General features: G+C 46.3%; 1 protein-coding gene across 2 annotated transcripts in view; it reads right to left on the bottom strand.

Annotated features, from left to right (window-relative positions):
- Positions 1-20,980, bottom strand: part of TULP4 (TUB like protein 4) — a 232,186-nt gene that overhangs the window by 87,952 nt on the left and 123,254 nt on the right. The window lies entirely within an intron of this gene.

Below are 20,980 nucleotides of genomic sequence, written 5' to 3'. Positions count from 1 at the left end.
CTCCAGCGGGAACAAGGGCCAGGAAAGGGATATCAAGGAAGAACTTTAAGGACTCCCACCTCTACACCCTTGGCAGCCACTCCAGCAAAGGGACTCTCACCTGACTGCAGAAAGCCCCACAGGGCAGCCTGGGACAAACTCCATAAAGGCCAACTTGGACAGGGAGGCATGGACATTCGCCCCCTGTGCCATGTGGTGCCTGAGCACATGTGCCGTGCGCACATGCCCCCTCCTGAGATGGGACTTTCATATCTAATGCTGGGTGTACAATGGGCCCCTCTCCACTCTGGAGAAGCCCCCATTCTCTCTTGAGCCCTCACCCCGCCCCACTCCTTAAAACTTGCTAGTAAGATTTTTTTTTTTTTTATTTCATTGCTCATCTTCTGAATTTCTTTTCTGAGAGAAAGGTGAAGAACTGCAAAGCCCTGGCTAAAGGTTGACACCTTTCCTGCGAAGAGCCGGGCTCATGGGTGGATTTTCACTAGTCCGAGATTTCCCCTGTCATGCCCTGGTGGCAGAGCAGAGAGAGCAGATCCCCTTCTCAGGCTGCTGTCTCTCTCCCACTGCACCTTAGGAACCCGAGACCCAGCCACCATCCGTCACTCGGAGTCACGGCACTTGCTCTGTGGCGGTTCCATAGGATCCCTGGCACCACACGGTCCCCCAGCCACCACCAGGAGTCACCTCTGAGCACAGAGCCAGGAGGAGCTCTGAGCATTACTGGGTATGGCCCAAACCCGATCCCCACAACTATTTCTTAGTAATATGACAAAACAGAAGTGGTTATTGGACAAACAAGTTTCACAGACTCAATGTCATCTCTTTACAATTCTTCACCAGTTGAGATGCCAAAATACGTGAGTGTGGGCTTTGTATACAGTTTAAATATAGAGTTCTAACTGCTACAATAGAATAAATAGGTGGGTAACTCCCCTAAAATCAAGAAAAGATATTCCTAATGATTTCTAGTATAAAAATATAGTCAGTGTGTGAACACTGTTCCCCTGGGTTAGAATTCTCATTTCCTCTTGCCCCCAGAGCAGAGCTGCCCGCCTTATCTCCCAGCAGCTATTTCCTGTTCTCCAATCTATCCAGTTGATTTGGCAAGGTGGGGACATAGCAGAGCGCTGAGGAATTACCAACCAGGGCCAGCTGGACCCACGGCCACCCCAGTTCTGCGGCGTTGTGCTCTGCCCATCGAGACTGGCAGAACCTGTCCTCCCCGTTAGCAAACGGGGCCCCTACACGCTGGATAATGTTAACGGCTGCGCCCAGGGTGAGCCAAGGACACATTCTTCTATCACAAGGACAGAGACAACTGAGTGTGGATAAAAATCATTGATTACTTCACTGAAAAACAGAACACGGCGAGTCCGTCACCCCCTCCCATGTCATACATGGTCTATCATTTCATTGAGAATGAAGATGTTAAGGTGGAGAAATCTCCCGAGGAAATTCAACTCTGGGAGACATGCTGACTGCAGCTCAGCATGGCAAACACCGACCCGAACAGAAGGCTAACTCGGAATACTCCGCCCAGCGTGAGCTAGTCCCAGCCTTTCTTCTATCCCTTCTCTTTTTTTGGTGGTGGTGGTGCTGGGGGGTTAAGTACGCTGAGCTGGGATGGGCTGGGGGCTGCTCCTAGCTTCTAGGCTGTGTCCCTGGTCCTTTCTTTCTTATTTTGGGTGGATCCTCCCGAAGCACTGAGGGCAGTCTGACCCAGACGCTGCTCACTCAGGCCCATGTATGCTGGGCTTCCCGGCTACACCTCTTGGGGAGCAGGCATGGATCAGGCAATTAACACACTTTCCTGGGCGAGTGGAGATGGTGGGAAATGTACACAGGTGAAGGGACAGGTGTTGGAACACTGTATGACTGAAACCCAATCATGAACAGCTTTGTAACTTTGTGTCTCATGGTGATAGAAAGAAAGAAAGAAAGAAAGAAAGAAAGAAAGAAAGAAAGAAAGAAAGAAAGAAAGAAAGAAAGAAAGAAAGAAAGAAAGAAAGAGAAAGAAAGGAAGGAAGAAGAAAAAAGAAAGAAAGGAAGGAAGAAGAAAAAAGAAAGAAAAAGAAAGAAGGAAAGAAAGAAAGAGAAAAAGGAAAGAAAGAAAGAAAGAAAGAAAGAAAGAAAGAAAGAAAGAAAGAAAGAAAGAAAGAGGAAAGGAAGAAGAAAGAAAGAAAGAAAGAAAGAAAGAAAGAAAGAAAGAAAGAAAGAAAGAAAGAAAGAAAGAAAAAAGAAAAAGGAAAGAAAGGAAGAAAGAAGAAAGGAAGAAAAAAGAAAGAAAAAGAAGGAAAGAAAGAAAAGAAAGAAAGAAAGAAAGAAAGAAAGGAAGAAAGAAAGAAAGGAAGAAAAAAGAAAGAAGGAAGAAGGTAGGAAGGAGGGAGGAAAGGGGAGGGGAAAAGATGCTTTCTTAATTGCTCTCTACTTTTCTGAGAAAAACAAAGAAAATGTCATTCTTGGGCTCCTGGTATAAAAATCAAGTTCAACAGTGTCTTGCAATAGACAGATTCAAATTCATGGACTTTATCACGTCCCTCACGCAAAGCTGTATTCTTCTAAAAATACGTGCATTTCACAGAGAAAAGAAAATTTGTGATACATGTTACAGGACTTTGTTTTCTCTTTCCTACAAGCAACACATCAACTACTGCTTTAAGGAAGAAAACAGCTTCATTATACTACAGCTTTAATGGTATCATGTATTGAAGCTAGTTCTTTCATTTTGTTTAGCACCATAATTTGTAGTACTGTTAATGATAATTCCATATATACATCATTCCAACATCCCCACGGACAGAGCATCTACTTCCCTCCACCTGTGTCCCCAAACTACATCCACCCACTCCCCCTGTATGCACAATATTGTAAGCCAACTCTCCAGTTTGGGCAGCACTATCTTAAAGAGACAGGAGAACCTAATATCATATGATGCAACTGGATAGCAAGAAAGAATGAATAAACTCCACTCGTAATCCCTAAATTCCAGCCCATCATTAAACGGATACCACTTGCACCTCAGGCCTCAGATTTCTCACCTGTAAAATCTGGAGGATAGAACCAGATTATCTCTAAGCTCTTTACACTTTTATAAAGTGACTGCTAGTTTATAGCCAAGTTGCTATAAAAGACCTTTAAAAATAAGACAAAAGCTTCAACACACGCTAACAAAATAAGTTAGAAAGAAGTGAGGCTAAAATGACACAGAAAATGTAACATAAGAGAGATTGATACATCCAGAGGTGCTCAAAGCTTATTCCTGGCTCTGTGCTCAGGGATCACATCTAGTGGTACTCAGGGAGCCTTGTGGGTACTGGGTCAGCCACATACAAGGCAAGTGTTTTACCTACTATTCTATCTCTTAGAACCTTCATGCTAAGTTTCATCCATGTATTTAACAATTCTGTGGCCCTTAGGTCAAAATTTTGGCCCCACTGCAACTTCCCAGTGACCTACACTCTCTACCGATTTACTTCATAGACAGCTGTTGTCCTCATTTGCAGAACCAAACCATTCCACTTTGTAGACCAGCCATGCTTGGTGGGGGGCTCTGGAATTTTCTTCAGCAGACTGACGGGAGCCTGAATTGCTGAAGAGGTGACCATGCCTACAATAGTGCTAATTTTTGTGACCTCCACTCTCCATGGTCGAAGATTCCTCATCTCTCTCTGCCTGCCCATCTCTAACTTTTTGCAGTTTATCATCTCCTGGTTCACTGGGGCTTAGAACAGCCTCTTCACAACCTCAGCAGGATTCAGTGGTGTCCTGGGGCTTCCTTACTGTTCAGTCTCAAGGTTAAGATCCAAGTTCTGTCCTTAAAGTATTCACGAGTGAAATTAAGTATTTTACTAGATAATAATACAGGTTAAGGTCCCCAGAGAGTATATAAAACCACAAACTGGAAAACTCCCATGGTGGTTTTAATTAGCTTTTATGATTAGTGATTCTCACTGAGCTGGAGCGATAGCACAGCGGGTAAGGCGTTTGCCTTGCACGCGGCCGATCCAGGTTCAATTCCTCTGTCCCTCTCAGAGAGCCCGGCAAGCTCGGTACCGAGTATCCCGCCCACATGGCAGAGTCTGGCAAGCTCCCCGTGGTGTATTCAATATGTTAAAAACAGTAACAATAAGTCCCACAATGGAGATGTTACTGGTGGCCGCTCGAGCAAATTGATGAGCAACGGGATGGGATGACAGTGATAGTGACATAGTGACTTATGAATGCTGTATAATAAAAGGCATTATTATTGGAATAAAAATCAATTTCACCAAAGACCCAATAATGTACAGATATGAGAATTAATACCATCTAAATATAAAGAGTACTGTGGCTTGATTTATATATATAAACATATATTTCCCCCCTAATAATTAGAAAAAAAATAGGTCTACAGAAATCAAAAATGCAGTAATGCTTCACATATTGCAGAGTTCTTCTGTTACTCACAAACTGTTCCATATATACACTTGTCTGTGATAAAATAAAAATAAAAGTAGGTCCACTTGGTGAAGTTTTTTAGAAGGAACAGAGTCTAGTAAAATCCAACATTAATGGAAAGTGAACTAGAAACTAAGGGTTGAGAAGCAAATTCCATTCAAATTTATCAGATTTTGACTTCAACTTGAAATTCAGAAGTAGTGAAATATAACCACTAACTGTGAATATGCATGCTTTACAACAAACACAAATTTTTTTTAAACTGTTTTTCTAAAAAAATTTTTTTAAAACATTGAATCACAGTGAGATACACAGATACAAGGATGTTCATGACTGGGTTTCATTTCAATAATGTCCCTGATTCACCAGTGCACATTTCCCACCACCAAAGTCCCCAGTGTCGTTCCTGCACCCCCCACCCCCAAACTGTAATTGTTATGTGGTTAGTATTCTCAGTCAGGGCCATAGTACACAGTGAAGGTGCATGCCTGGACTGAGCCTGACACCTGTGGCTCTCTGAGCCCAGCCAGGTGGTTCCCAGGTAGCACCACACCCTTAGGCCCTGGCCCTGAACAGCTGTAGCGGCCCCAGGCTCCCTGAGCATCTGGAAGTCCCCATCCTCCCGAACCCGAAAAAAGACCATAAATCAGAGAATAAAGTGCTATAAAGCTGCTCTCATATTTCTCAAGGCCAGGGAACAATAAGGGTAAGTTAGCAACCTTTGCTGAGGGCATAGACTATGGAAGCACTTTTCTGCCACACCTTCACTCTTTTTTTTTTTTTAACAAATTTATTTGTTGAATCATTGTGAGAGCAGTTACAAAGCTTTTGGGTTTAAGTCTCAGTCATACAATGATGAAACACCTGTCCCTTCACCAGTGCACATTTTTTCACCACCAAACACCCCAGTATACCCCCCATCTCACACCCTCCCCCCACCTGTGTGGCAGATGATGTCCACATTACTCTCGCTCTACTTTGATTACATTCAATATTTTGACACCGGACCCACCATTGTTATTTAAGATTTTTCCTCAACACTCAATCTGCCGAAAAGGCAACACTAGGCAATTTGTTTTCTACTGTTTTCTATCATCATATGAATAGCATATGATGTATTGTGGCTGCTGTAGTGGCCACACGATTTGGGAATTCTGAAATTTTAATAATTAAATCTAGAGAGATTTCTACAAAAAGCTGCTGGGTTCCGAGACTTGTTTCTGAGTCTCTGGGACCATGGCCAGTAGGCAGCATGATCAGTGCCAGAGGGGCCGTTTGTGGGCAGTGATGCGGGGTCTCGTTGGGGCGGGGAAGGAAAGGGCTGGCTCCAACCCCATCCTGTGAGGCCCTGTGTCTTGTCACTGCTGGCCCATACCTGACTGTCCATTGGCCTCTGGAAGATGGCAGCCACCGAGCCGCCAGGGGGAAAAGGCGGGGGGACGGCACCTTTTCCAACCTGGGGTGGCCTTCATTCACTCTTTAATCCCTTCTGTTATGTCAGAATCTCTCCCTTCTTTGGATGAAGAGACTGGATCCGTAAACCTTGGGTTATGTGGTCCAAATTCCCCACTTAGCAGGAGGTAAACGACAGGCCACAACTAATCATTCAAACAGTCATTTCCTGTCCCGGCCCAGTGGGGCATTGAGAGGTAATACAGGGGTTAAGGCACTTTGCATGTGGCTGACTCCAGTTTGCTCCCTGGAGACCCCAGAACCACCAGGCCCGAGCAGCACCACATCCTCAGGGACTTGAAATGACTCACTGGTCTGTTGGCTCAATTGCCAGGAACCCCACTCCCACTACCTAGTCCTGACTCCCCGAGCACCCAAGCACCACTCGGGAAGCCTCTGCCTCCCACGTGGCAAAAAGTAGCGGGGGTCAGTGGGGGGTTCGGGGAGCATCATTTGATGGTCCAATTATTAGTTAACCACCTATTGATCCCTGGAAAGTAACTGCACTTCTGAAGAATGTTCACTGATAGCTGAAATTTCTAGTCTGGAACTTTCAGCTATCCAAAATGAGCCAGGGAATGTGAAATACAGAAGCGAATCTCGGGGCAGAAGTAGAGATAAATGCACAGACTCTAAGCAGACCGGTGCTTACTATGCAAGAGCCTTGTCATGATGCCGCCAAACAAGGCCAAGGGTGGTCTTCAAAGAAGAGCCTATGCAGGGCCTCCCAGCCAATGGGCCTAGGGAGGGTGACTGGCCTTGAGCTAGAGGCCCTGCTTGTTACAGAGTCAGTGACTGATCTTTCATTAAAACCATTAATTTACTGCTAAACCTCTAGTAAATTTGCTAAAAAAAATAATAAATTTGCTTTAAAAGTAGTTAATTTGGCTATCACTATTTAAATTTATCCTTCAAATATAATAATCTGGCCTACGGATGTGAACCTTAGTCCTCATTTACATTTAATCTGTTATATTAATTTTCAAAAGGGTCCTCTGTAGTTCGTAGTACAATTAAGTCAGCAGAATCCTCCATTTCCTGTTCCTACCCCCACATTCCAGCCAGACACACAGTGTGGGTGCATGATACACTCTGCTCAAACACCACCTCCACCTCCATCCTGAGACAACTTTGTTTGCTCCCCACCCAAATGAAGAGAGAATCTTAGCTCACTCTCCAACGCCCCAACTGTGATCCCAGAATAGAGTGCCTACTCTGTCCAGAATGAAAACAGGGAACCCTCCTCAGCTGGCAAAAGAAAACCTGTTCCAGTGCCAGCTTCAGCATTTTATATCTTTATTTTGAATAAACAATCAAGTTGAGGGACAGAAAGACAGTAAGCAGGTAGGGCACCTGCCTTGCATGTGGCTGACACAGGTTCAATCCCTGGCACCCCACTTGTTCCCGCAAGCATCGTCAGGTGTGATCCCTAAGTGCAGAGCACTGCTGGGTGCGTACCCAAAACCAAATATGAAAAATCAAGTTGGCTTATAGAACTTTAAAGGCTCCACCCACCTGGAACAGTTTGATGTACTGAGGTCTCTTGGGTCAGGTACCAAGCAATGCACAATGCTCATTCTCAAGTACAATTACCTGCAAGATCTAAACACTCACCACCAGGAGAAAATCTGCACATGCATAACATATTAATGTGGGACCAGAGAGGGAAATGAAGGAGGGAGTGGAGAGCGCCAGGAATATGGGAGTAACACTCCCAATTCAAGGAGAGGAGAGCAAAAGTGACCCTCTAAGAAGCAAACAAGGAAATTTCTACATATCCCCCACCCCCACTCCCCCCCCAAATGACAATGAGGAGCCTAGAGATTTAGCCCAGTGACAGAGCTGCCTTGCAAGCTTGAGGGTGTGAGATCGCCGGCACTGCCCCACCTATGGTGTGTGCCTCAGCAACATTGCCATTTCTTATGGCGAGTGGCACATTCAAACGGGCACCACCCGGGCCAGCTGTCTGTCGTGGGAGGAGAAGCCTAAGATCACTGCCAGCTGCAGGGCAAGTGTGGCCAGTGAAAGAGACACTGGGTCCTTGTCACTTCTTGGGATGTGGAACTTTCCACTGACGCTGGAGGCTGCTCTAGGCAGAAGTCAGGAGTGCAGCGCATGCAGAGGGTGACACATGGCCGGCTGGCACTGCCTGGGGGCTTCTCCCCTTAAGGAGAAGGCCGTATTGAGACCCAGTTTTCGCATACTTCAACCCAGCTGGCAGCACCACACTGTCCTGTCCACTGCTGTATCCACCCATCACTCTTTTCTTTCCATTATACACAAGAAACATAAAATATAGACTCTGGGGGAGAAAATCCAGCTGTGCTTCTTATCAAATTTGATTATGACTCAATCACACTTGGAAAGGCTAGAAATAGAAACGTTTGCATTATTAGAACTACTGCCAGTATAACTGAAGTCATATCCAACAAGGCAGTCCTTTATAAAGAAGGGGAAAAAACCCAAAAGCACTGGGTTGGGGAATTAATAGGCAGATGCCTGGCACATCCAACATCACTCCAGAGCGACTGCTAAGAGACCTGAGGAGCAGGCACGGCTTGGGACAGGCAGTAGGTGCTGTTCCCCTGCCAGGCACAGCAAAGTGTGGCACTCAGCTCACACTCCACGCTGGCAGTAGAGCAGACAGGAAGTATAGGACTCTTTGGTCAGGTCTCCCCAGCGCCTGTGAACAGCCGGAGCACACAGGTCACCAGGAGTCCTGCCTGGGCAGCTCAGAGATCTCCCTCCCCCCAGCACTGCCTTGCAGAGTGCAAATTGGGGTGGGCTTATTAGCAGCTGCATGCAGGAAACTGTAACTACACATTCCCAACTGTTTAGCACTTCGGATTTCCTTCCTCCCTCTTACAGCTCCATTTTCTGTGTGATGTCTGCGCTGCTGCCTCTCAGTCAATAAGTGAATGACCTACAAGGTACTCTGAATTCGTTTTTATCCTGAATTCCACCTTAGCCTCTCTGTATCTGTATTTAGCATGTGTTACTACCCCCTTTGCTAAGGATCCATTATTGATAACACACAGTTGTAGCCTACTGACCAAGGCAAACAAACGTCCATGTGGGAGGGAATTATTGGAAGCAACTTGGGATGGCCACAGAATTCAGCCTCCTGACACCTCCAGAGCCTTTTTCCAGCTGGAGGCAAATTCTCCTCCTTTCCAGCTTGGTGGCCACAGCCTCCAGGCCTGGCCTCCACCATAGCGGCAGGCCCAGCTCCATGTCCACACCACACAGCAGCGCAGGCAGCCGCCGCAGCTCTACGCATCAGATCCTACATGCTCAGCTGAGAAGGAAAAGAGCAACAGCCAGCCTCATCCCTGGTCTCTGGTGGGGGTGGGGGTGGGGGTGGCGGCAAACCACAAAGATCCACCTTCCGTGCAGCAAGAGCGCAGCAAAACCAACGGCCAAGGAGAAACCATACAGTTCAATGAGCAAAAGAGGCACCGGGAAGGCTTGGCCAGCCCCTGACAGTTCCGGAAATCCTCAAAGAATGATTTTAGCTGACACCATGGTGACAATGTCTACTGAGCTCCAAGAAACAATGGCATGGGAAACAAAGCACAAGAAAAGTATGAGAGCTGAAATGAGAAAACTAGAGGGAGAAAGGAAGAGTCTGGTAGGTGATATTTAGGGCTGTGTTGCAGTACCGTGGGACATAGAGCTGTGGCGGCAGTGCGCACAGTGGCTCATCCACTATGGGGTGCTGTCAGCCAACCACCAGGTGACCTGAGACTCGGCACAGGTGTTCGACCTGGCACAGACCCTCCGTGATAGGATCCTGCTCTGCCAGCTGCTCAACAACCTCTGGGCACACTCCATCAACCTCAAGGAGATCAACCTGAGGCCACAGATGTCCCAGGTGCTGCCCAGAGACGCAGGCAGGTGCGTGTTTGTCAGTGTGCAGATTGTTACAACATGCCAGTTGACCAAAAGCGTACATTCAGTAGGCTGGAACACCTGTAAAGGCGATTAGAGGCCGCCCCAAAAGCTTCCGTCCCTCTTGGAGAGCCTGGTGTCTGCTCGCTCCAGGAATACCAAGAGTATCCCGCCCACACAGCAGAGCCCGGCAAGCTACCTGTGGCGTACTCGATATGCTGAAACAGTAACAGCAACGATCCTGAAAGATCCCCCAATATGCCATCGGGCTACACTAGCACTCAACAGGGACGAATGGAGACATTACTGATGCCCACTCAAGCAAATTGATGAACGGGATGACTGTGGGGGTCCCGTTCTGTCCAGCAGGGAGGACCCTTCGTGGGGCTGAGGAGGGGACATAGCTGAATGAACAGACGTGATGGCAGTGATACAGTAACAGTGACTGATATATACATACATACACACATCTATATATGTGTGTATGGAGAGAGAGAGAGAGAGAGAGAGAGAGAGAGAGAGAGAGGGGGGCACACAAGGTTCAATCTTTAACAACATGTTAGCAATCTCTTATAGAGGGCTTAATGGCCCCTGGGTGAAATACAATAATCTTCACACACTTTCCTCTAAGGAAACTTTTTTGGAGCATTTTCAGTGGTTTATTCATAACAAACAATACAAAATTAACTATTTTGGTTCTGCTTTGGAGCAGGGGTTGGGGTTCAGGATGGAAACATGCAAAATATGGCAGTGGGAAGGTGTAATGGTGGTGGAATTGGTGTTCGAATGTTAAATGTAATCAAATATTGTAAACTACTTTATAAAAATAAAATTTAAAAATTAATTAAAAAATAAAGTGAAACATCTTAAGTTCCATATCAAAGTATCTAGAGAATTTATACAGTACAGAAAAAAGTTGTAAAACAATACTATAATGTAAACAATGACTATCTTGGGAGGAGCGAGAGCTTACAAATCTAACCCATTGTACATTTTTTCTTTCTTTTTTTTTTTTTTTGCTTTTTGGGTCACATCTAGCAATGCTCAGGGGTTACTCCTGGCTTTGCACTCAGGAATTACTCCTGGCAGTGCTTGGGGACCATATGGGATGCCGGGGATCAAACCTGGGTCGGCCGCGTGCAAGGCAAATGCCCTACCCGCTGTGCTATGGCTCCAGCCCCCCATTGTACATTTTTTCATAAAATAAATGTGACATTAAATCACACATGACTACAAAAACACTGGCAAAGCTGTGAAAATCTGGTTCCTTTTGTCTATTTTCAAAGGCTCTATTTCATGATGATATCACTGTCATAACTGTCATCCCGTTGTTCATCAATTACTCTAGCAGGCACCAGTAATGTCTTCATTCATCCCTGTCGCGTGCTAGTGTAGCCCAATGGTGTCTGCTCGCTCCATGAACACGAAGAGCATGTTGTTGATACTGTTACTGTTTTTGGCATATCAAATATGTCACAGGTAGTTTGCCAGCCTCTGCCGTGTGGGAGGGACATCCTTGGTAGCTTGCCAGGCTCTCCAAGAGGGACGAAGGCTTTTGGGGTAGCCTCTAATCTTGCTTATGGGCCCTTACGGCCTCCAGGAAAAATTGTGTCACTCTCTTCCAGGAGCTTTGTTTTATAATCTCTGGATCTTGGCTGTTGATGAGATTACATGGAACCAGGGGCAGTTTGTGGATGTGACTGCCAAGATACTGGAAAACTGGGGATCTGGGTGGAGGAGGCCCAGTCTCAATCCAAGCAGGCTTGGAGAGCTCAGCCACGTGTCCCGCATACCTGGGTTCCTCCATGATGATAAATAACTTAAAAAATTTTTTATTAGGGACACTGTGGTTTACAAACTATTCATACATGAACACCCTCCCCCCAGTGTCTGCTTCCCTCCACTGTTGTCTAGACTCCCTCACACATACACTCTACCTGTGGTAAGCTTCCTACTGAAGACAAATTCTCAGTTTCTGTTGTCTCTGGGCATTTGTGTTCCCATATTGTTTCTTCATAACCCGCATGAGAGAATCTACTCATCTTTCAAGTGCTGCATCTCCTGTAAAGAAAGCGGTCTCTTTCTCACAGTAAAGTGCTACTTAGCCTGTAAAGTAGCTTGGTCTCAGAGAAGGCGCACATTACGCTTCTGGAAGTGATTCCTAAGCACCTGCTGGCAGCAGCAATGCCCATGGCCAAGCACGTGAAAGTGATGAAGGCAGCCGAGAGGACAATGGAAGGCAAGAGAGAACTGGGCTCTGCTCCGGGTGCACAGGCACAACAGAAAGACAGGATGGGAAGGCAATGCCAATCACGGGCACCTCCAGAGCAGCTGCCATTCAGCGGGTGCCCCACCCCATGTGGCTTGCAGTTGTCTCACACACATATCCTTTTAAAGCAGTGGTTCTCAAAGTGAGTGGCCAAGCCCTCCACCCGGGAAAGAGGCATGATGAGTGATCCAGAGGGTTGGCAGCCACCTTGGGTACAACTGGAAGAATTCTGTCTGCTGCTTAGATCCCCTTAGGCAGGGGGCAGGGGGAGATTGCTGGGTTTTGTTTTGGTACCCTCCATCCCTGAGAAGGAGGTGTCAGGCTGACTCTATTTGGGAACCTCTGCTCAACTGTAAGAACCACTCTATTTCCACCTTGGGGCAAAGAGGATGAAAGCACAGCAAGAGTCATCACTTGCTCAAGGTCTGCAGGAGGAATGAATTAAGTACAAAAATATTTATACATGGCACATCCCGAACAGAACAGAATCATACACATCCTGAAGTGTCAAATTTCTACACTGGTGACAATGGGAGAAATCCAGGAGAAATAGAAAACACACAGCTAGAAGCACACAATCTGCCAAGTCCCCTGATCTCCATGGTTAGCACGTGTGACTTCAATGGGGCGGGAACTGTGCCTGTGCCAGCCGGCCAGGACCATACACCACTGTGCCACTGCCTGATTGGCTACAAGTTGCCTTCTGAAAGACGGCAAGTATGATCTTGAAGGGGAGTTCGATGTGGGCACAGGTTTCTTCTCACAGGTACTATGAGTCAATCAGGTCATGGAATCCTGGAGCTGTCAAAAACCATCAGTCAAACAAGAATATAGTCAAGGAACAGATACAGAGCACACCTGAAGCCACTGTGTGTGCGTGTGTGTGTGTGTGTGTGTGTGTGTGTGTGTGTATGTACATGACAGCGCAGACCTGAAGCCACCCTGTGTGTGTATGTGTGATGCGTGTATGGATAAAGCAGACCTGAAGCCACCTCACGTGTGTGTGTCATGTATGTATGGAGCAGACCTGAAGCCACAGCATGTGTGTGTTGTGCGTGAATAAAATGTCTTCATGTCAGGCCAACCTGGACATCTCATTAACAGGGGGCACTCCACTCCCTTCTATTGGTTAAAGTCAGATCCACCTGCCCTGCAGAGACAGGACTGTGCACACTATGTAGAGAACCTGTTTCAGTAAGTTCAAGAGGCCCGAGAGAGCCAACACATGAAACTCAACAATCACAGGAGCCTCCAGGCTGTGCACTGCCCTGGGAGGGGCTGCCAGCTCCCTTTCTGGGACAAGGGAAAGTCTTGCAGAGAACTTGAAAGCTGGTCGGCCGAAGATCTGAATAGGAGTGCAGGCATTTTGCCATAAACACACTTTCCAAATCTCTCTTCTATTGTTTCCAGGGAAAAAAAAATTATTGTTGAAGTAAATGCTTTTGCTGGAGGTTGATATAGTTAATGCTACGTGAAATCACAAAATAAAAAAAAAATAGTCAAAGAAGCCAAAGGAAATGTCTTTAAAATACAACACAAGATTACGATAAAGAGATGAGGAAAAACGTCTACTTCCCTAGAGAGAAAAGAAATGACTGTACATGACATATGACATGTGCTAGAAGTCGCCTGAGCCTGTCCTGAACTCCAGTGAGGTGGAGGAACAGTAACTACTCCGTGCTCAAGAGGAAAAAGCGAAGAGAATGCAAAGAAGCTGCTCGAGCTTCTGAACAGCTTCCCACACGACTCAAATTCCAGACCAACGGGCTCTTACCTCACTTGATGAGGCATACCAAGTGTGTGCCACATTCCAGGCAGGTCTAGGCTTTACAAAGTGACGGAAACAGAGAAGCCCCGCTCTCCTGGGAATTCCTGATACCACGGAAGTATACCTGCCTGCCCGCCCAACCCCACAGATGACCTACTGAGAAGCAAGCCGGATCATTCACAACAAGCCAGGATATCAAACAGAACATGAAACACAGGCAGACACACGATGAAAATTACCCTCATCCACAACAGTATCTACTGGGAAAGAAACAAGCTGGGTTACACAGATCACAGCATCCCATTCTCCTTAACCTGGAAATTACATGGTTTAAAATCAGCTATGAAAACTGGAGGTCACTGGAAGCCAATGTCAATATCAGTGTTTCTAATTTAATTTTAATTTTATTTTCTTGCAAGGGACATTCAAACACTACTTGGGGGGAGGGGAAGAGGTCGCTCCCTGCTATACTCAGCCAACTGATACGGACGACTGGGCGTGAGGGCCTGGAGATGCTAGCATCACACCCACATGTGCAGGGAGCCACCAGGAGCAAATCTGCTCTTTCATGCTCAGGGGATCAAAGACAGGATCAAAATCAGATTCCTGCACATCCATGGCATGTGGCCCTAGTGCCTGAGCTTTCTCCCTGGCCCTAACATGTTATCTTGAGGATAAACATTCCATTGCCAAGAGGAAAATCTTTCTTTAAAATGTCATCAAATTTGTTTTCACATGTTTAAGTTTTCTGAGGAAATCCTTATAAATTAAAGCCAAGTCTAACCGTTCCTAAGGATTAAATGGCTCCTTGTTCCCCTGATTGGCCTGATGCTATAGGCATGTGCAATTATTTAAGAGGAGACAGAAACGGAGCTAAAGACCATATTATATATAAGTCTGCCATTCAGTTTTCAATAGATTTTCATATTATTCCACTTCATAATAAAGTATTTACTTTTTGGTTTGTTTTGGTTGTTGGGTCACACCAAGCTATGCTCAGTGGTATGAGACTGGGGAATGAGCCAGGGTCAGCCACATGCAAGGCAAGCACCTTATTGCTACCCCTAAGTCTGTGGCCCTAACATATGGGTTCCATTTGAAAGTTTATAAAAGGAAATAAACAGCAACACTTTCATCTTCTACCCAAACATAAATACACACAGACACTACACTAAGAAAGAAATCCAAAGGACATTAAAATTGCAGCTATGCCATTTATTTCAAGTATCTCAATTTTCCCTATTTTAAAACTAACGTAGTACCCATTCAAAATAAAGTAAATGTGCTGGTTGACTGATACTCTTCTCTCTTGAGCTTATAATCTCCATGAAACTATGCTCCTAAGGTGGTAACCGTTAAGTCCTCCACGCAAACCCAGAGTAGGTCGCTCGTACACAAGCCAATATGTCTCGGGAAGGTTGCTGAGAGGAAAACCTCCATGGGCTGATGAGATGGTATGGCGGTTAAGGCACAGGCCAGCATGTGGCTGGCCCTGGTCTGACCCCCAGCACTGCACAGGCCCTGAGCATGCAGCTGCAGCCCTGGAGGCCTCCCATCACCACAAGGGGAGCAAGGGGAGCAAGGGGAAACCCAGCACCTTCGGCCCTTGGACTGAACTACCGGCCCAGAGGGTCAATTTCTTTTACCTCGTACCTTTCAAAGCCTTACTCGGGCCACATGCAGCTCTGAGAAGACAGTCACCTCCTTCCGGAGTCAGTGCAGCCTAGGCAAGTCCAGCGGCTAATAACACGTGTCTGGGAAGCTTAAGGCCTCCAGCTGTCACCAGGGATGCTGCACATGCTGAGCACATCCTGATGAGCAGCTCTGCGGTATGCGACCTTTGGTGTCGCAAGCAGTGTCTGGCTGTACAGTAGCCAGCTGTGTGTGAGCAGCTCGGCCAGGAAATGAGGCCTCTGTGTGTGTGTGTGTGTGTGTGTGTGTGTGTGTGTGTGTGTGTGGTGGTGGTGGTGGGGAGGGTTCGCCCACTGTGATCACCAATCCGTGCTGGGAAAGGTCATCATTTCAGTTCTCTTTGCCAGGCCTCGGCTCCCACAGCCTCCACCCCAGTTCCCCAGCTCTTCGCTCTCCCTCCCAATCTCATACTTTCCATGGCCCGGGAGCTCCCAGGACAGTGGTCACCAGTGCCTCCCCGGCCAGCTGTCCATCTGATAGCCTGCCATCACCACTCCATAGGGCTCATCTCCACAACACTTACGCAAGGCCCTGAAAGCAGACAACCGCCAGGCCATGACCTGATGAAGCCACGGTCCTTGTTAAACCCCACACCTAGTCATCCCACTGCCACTCTTACAGCAGTACACTATGAGTAGCAAAAACCACCCCTGCGCTATAGGCCAGAGAATGAGTGTGGATTTTAGAATTCACAAAGGAATATTGTGACCATTCATCACTGACCCCTATTGAGAGAGGGCCCAGGGCACAGAATTCCAGATCTTAACGTCCCAGAATTCCAAGGTGGGTGGCACGCAAGCATTGTTTCCCAATGTGGGCACCCCCCTGGCCCCATCTGGGGAGGGGCAGTGCTTGAAGGCTATAGCGAAGGGACAGTAGTAACCTCCGGTTCAACTGAGAAACCATTTGTTCACTCACTCAAAGGTGATTTTCATGGGTGTCTGAGTTCACTTATTATTCTTTTCCTGGAAAAAGGACAACAGGAAAGTTTGGGAACCTGTGGTCTAGAGTTAAATGGATTAAATTTAGGCTCAGAGTCAACAATATACACCAAACAATACATGCCAAGTGATCCCTAGGCCCCACTGGTGATAGATTTGTATGTGACCTTGACTCCTGAACCCAAGTTCTCATTCCATCACAGCTGTGCCCCTAATTTACCTCTAGGGATCTCCTATTTGACTCCTCAAAATTACTTCTATTTATTATGGACCTGATTCACTCACGTGCAAAGGACATTGGTCTAATTAACAAGTCAATCTCTCTTGGACAGACATAGAGGGACTGCACTCATTTGTGGCGTGTAGGGAAGCTTCACATGAGGCTGACACCCAAGGACAGTAGATGCAAGGGCCAGGGGGATTGCCCCATAGCTGGAAGACTGCTTCATGAGCAGAGGGGAGAAGGAAGATGGAACAGAGAAGGGACCACTAAGAAAATGATGGCTGGAGGAACCAGTTGGGATGGGAGATGCATGCCGAAAGTAGATAGTCCATGACCAAACATGATGACCTCTCAGTGTCTGTGTTGCAAGCTATAATGCCCAAAAGTAGAGAGAGAGTATGGGGAATACTGTCTGCCATAGAGGTAGGGGGAGGGTGGGAAAAGGGATTATAGCCAGGATATTGGTGGTGGGGAATGTGCACTGGTGGAGGGATGGGTGTTTGATCATTGTGAGACTGTAACCCAAACACGAAAGCTTATATCTCACAGTGATTCAATAAAATTCAAAACTTAAAAAAAAAAAAGTCAACCTCTCTGTGCAGACATCTCAACCTCTCTAATCAAGGCCAGCATAAGTAGCAAAGGTCCCAGCACTTACACAGTTGCTGATGAGGCCTCACCCAAGGTGACTGAATGTCCCATCCTGGGGACTCAGAGCCCCTCCTGCCATCCTCACTGCCACGAGGCACATGGACAAACAATTCAAACAAACACAAACCTATTACATATGATTCATTCTACCTGTCGTTTCACCAAGAAGTCAAATAAGCACAGTCTGAGCATTCAGAAAGAGAAATGGAACCACACTACTGCCATTACTGAGTAATAAATGCCTGAACTGGTCATGACAGCAACATTTCTATTCTACTCAGTGAGTCACAAATTCAATCAAATCATTCCCACATTCTAAAATATATCCTGCAACTCCAATTATTATCATTAAATAGAGAAGAAAATGAAAAGAAAAAATCGATGTTTCAAGTATGCATCCACAGTGGGATTTTGAACTCTAAAACCTCTGAAAATTCTGTTTTTCACAAAACCTGGTTGCCCTGAGCACCACAAGGGGTGGCCCCTCGAGTGGCCCCCAACACTACTGGATCTAGACAGAACCATCAGCCCAAACCATCAGTCAGGTCTTCCTGGAGGGAGCCTGCCAGAGAGGGACCCCACTCCATTGAAAGAACCCTGAGGTCACTATTTGGCTACAAAAATACACCCCGAAGCACTTGAGTCTTTCATCAAACCACTCAGTTAACTGCAGAGATTGCTGCTTCCAGGGACAGACCACCCCGGCAGCAGTCTTCATACTGCGTGTCACACACTTACAAAGCAAGCTTCAAATACCCAGAATTTATGAACAATCTCAGGCTAAATCGTGCTGCTGAACTGGGGAGGGGGTTAGAGGAAGTCAGAAATCAAAAAGCACTATGATGAGAAGGCTTGTTATCAAATAAAAATATAGGGTGCCCATCATCCTGGCCGCAGCAGTATCCCCGTCACCAAGGAGCACAGTAAACTGGAGAAGCAGAGCAAAATGAATTACGATACGCCACCCTACGAAGTCCCAGTGACTCAGACCCGGTGCCAATCCACGGCCTTAGAAGGCCTTCCACCTGGCACCTCCACCATGCTACTGCCCATGGCATATCTGTTCTCCATACCAGACAAGAGCCCTGTCTTTCTGACTGGGGCCTGGTATAGTGCCTAAGTGGCAGGCACACAGAAAATCACCTGGGGTAGTTCCCAAGTTCTTCCTCAGTCACCCCAACTTAATATACAGACAATTATTTCCTGCCCTGCAGAGTAGCAACTGACAGACCTAAGAGTGAAAGACAGACTTTGAGGTCATGAGCCAGAACCGAGTGAGCTATTTAAGGCTGGCTGCTAAGCACAGGCCTTCCAAGGACTGAGAAGCCCTTGTTCAGCATAACTGCTTTCGAACTCCTTGTAACTAAGAAAGCTCAGCACACTGGTGAGAGGTGTGTCAACAAGCTTGCTGAGGACCTCAAACGGATCACATTTTTAACACACAATAAAATGATTACAATTTTACAAATCTGTCCACTGACAAGAGTTAAAGACAATAAAATCTGGAAGACTGTCATTTTCATCTTCATTTCCCTGAACATCTAGAAGCACCTTTGAATCCTGATTTTCCTTAAGTTCTTAATTTTTTTTCTATATCCTATCTTTTTCCTTTTAGCCAACTCTTTTTTTTTGGGGGGGGGTCACACCCAGCAGTACACAGGGGTTACTCCTGACTCTGCACTCAGGAATTACTCCAGGTGGTGCTGGGAGACCATATGGGATGCTGGGAATCGAACCCGGGTCGCCCGTGTGCAAGGCAAACGCCCTACCTGCTGTGTTATCGCTCCAGCCCCCTTTTAGCCAACTCTTAAGTGACCTACTCTCTATTCCTATCAGCACCCCTTCCAAGATCCTCACCATCTATTAATGCACATTAAGCCCCTGCTTTCCACAAGGCAATACCAGCCCCAGCAGCACTGAATGGCTGTAGCCTTAGATGGAACCGAGCAGCTATTTCTGCTGGCTCACTGAAAGTAGCTTTTCCTGGTACTAAGTGACGGGGAACATTTTCATATACCTTTACTCATCTGTATGCCTTCTTTGGGCAGGCGCGCTCTCTCTCTCTCTCACTCCACTACCCCCGCCCGGCATTATTCAGGGCTTATTCCTGGCTCAGCACTCAGGAATCACCCTGGTGGTGCGCAAGAGACCATATGGGATGGCAGGTATCGAATCCAGGTTGGCCACATGCAAGGCAAGCGCCTAACCCACTGTACTATCACTCCAGCCCTATGTTCATCTCTGCCCTCCATTTTCTGATTTTTTTGTTTGTCTGTTGTAGAATTATACTAGTGAATAATATATCTTAGATATTAACCCTTTAACCAACGTGTGGTAGGCATATATTCTCTTCCAGTCTGTGGGGTATCTTTTTATTCTCATTGTTTGATACAGTCCCACTTTACCTTGTTTCAGCTGGCTTGGCTAGGGTACTGAATCACTGAAGACACCTCTGGCTTCAATATCACAAAGTGTTCTATGTTTTCCTCAATGTAATTTATGGATTTAGGTGTGATACTGAAGTTTTTAACTCATTTTGATTTGACTTTTTTTTTTTTTAAGTGAAGCAAGGAGAGTTTTTATTGAATGGAATTTACTTAGAAAGATATGAGGGGGGAGAAGAGGAATATGTGTTCAAGAGAAAACACAGTGTTCTCTAGAGCAGAAAGAGAGAGAGAGAGAGAGAGAGAGAGAGAGAGAGAGAGAGAGAGAGAGAGAGAGAGAGAGAGAAAAGCTTGTTTAAGAAAGAACAGGGGCTTGAAGAGCAAGCCAATCATTTAAATTTGGCTTTTTGGCTTTTGTGCAAAGTCTTGGGGGTCTGAATTCAGTTTTTGCATGTGACCAATCAGTTTTCCCAGCACCATTTGCTGACAAGGCGTTTCTTGTTCCACTTCCTAGTTTGGGCTCCTTTATCAACAATTAACTATCCATACATCTCAGAATCTGTCTTTGGACTCTCAATTCCATTTCATCTCACACCAGTGAGAATGGCATATCACAACGAACAAAAACAACCTGTACTGGTGTGGATGTGGAGAAAAAGGGATCTTCAGTCACTGCAGGTGGGAATATCGGCTGGTCGCAGCCTTTATGGAAAACAATATGGACACTTTTCAAAAAATTAGGAATCGAGCATCCATATGATCTAGCAATTTCACTTCCAAGCCATCAACCCCAAGAGTCAGAAACTCTACTGGGACAGCCATCTGTACTCTTATGTTCACTGCCGCAGTATCCACAATAGCCAAAATCTGGTGCAGTCCAGGTGGCAACTTCCAGTAGCACCATAGTACTGTCATCCCACTGTTCATCAATTTGTTCGAGCGGGCACCAGTAACATCTCCATTGTGAGACGTGTTGTTGTTTTTGGCATATCGAATACAACACGGGTAGCTTGCCAGGCTCTGCCATGCGGGCAGGATACTCTTGGTAGCTTGCCAGGCTCTCTGAGAGGGACAGAGGAATTGAACCCGGGTCTGACATGTGCAAGGCAAATGCCCTACCCACTGTGCTATAGCTACAGCCCTTCCAGTAAGATGCAAAAATGACCAACACAAAGGGGAAAAAAAGAGGAGGAGCACCCACTCTATGTTCTCTAGACCTTTCAGAAAACATGGAGCTGTTCCTTTGGCCACATGCATGCGTGTATACAAGGA

Source organism: Sorex araneus, chromosome 4, assembly GCF_027595985.1.
Source record: "Sorex araneus isolate mSorAra2 chromosome 4, mSorAra2.pri, whole genome shotgun sequence".
Taxonomy (NCBI): Eukaryota; Metazoa; Chordata; class Mammalia; order Eulipotyphla; family Soricidae; genus Sorex; species Sorex araneus.
This window is presented reverse-complemented; position numbering and strand designations above follow the sequence as displayed.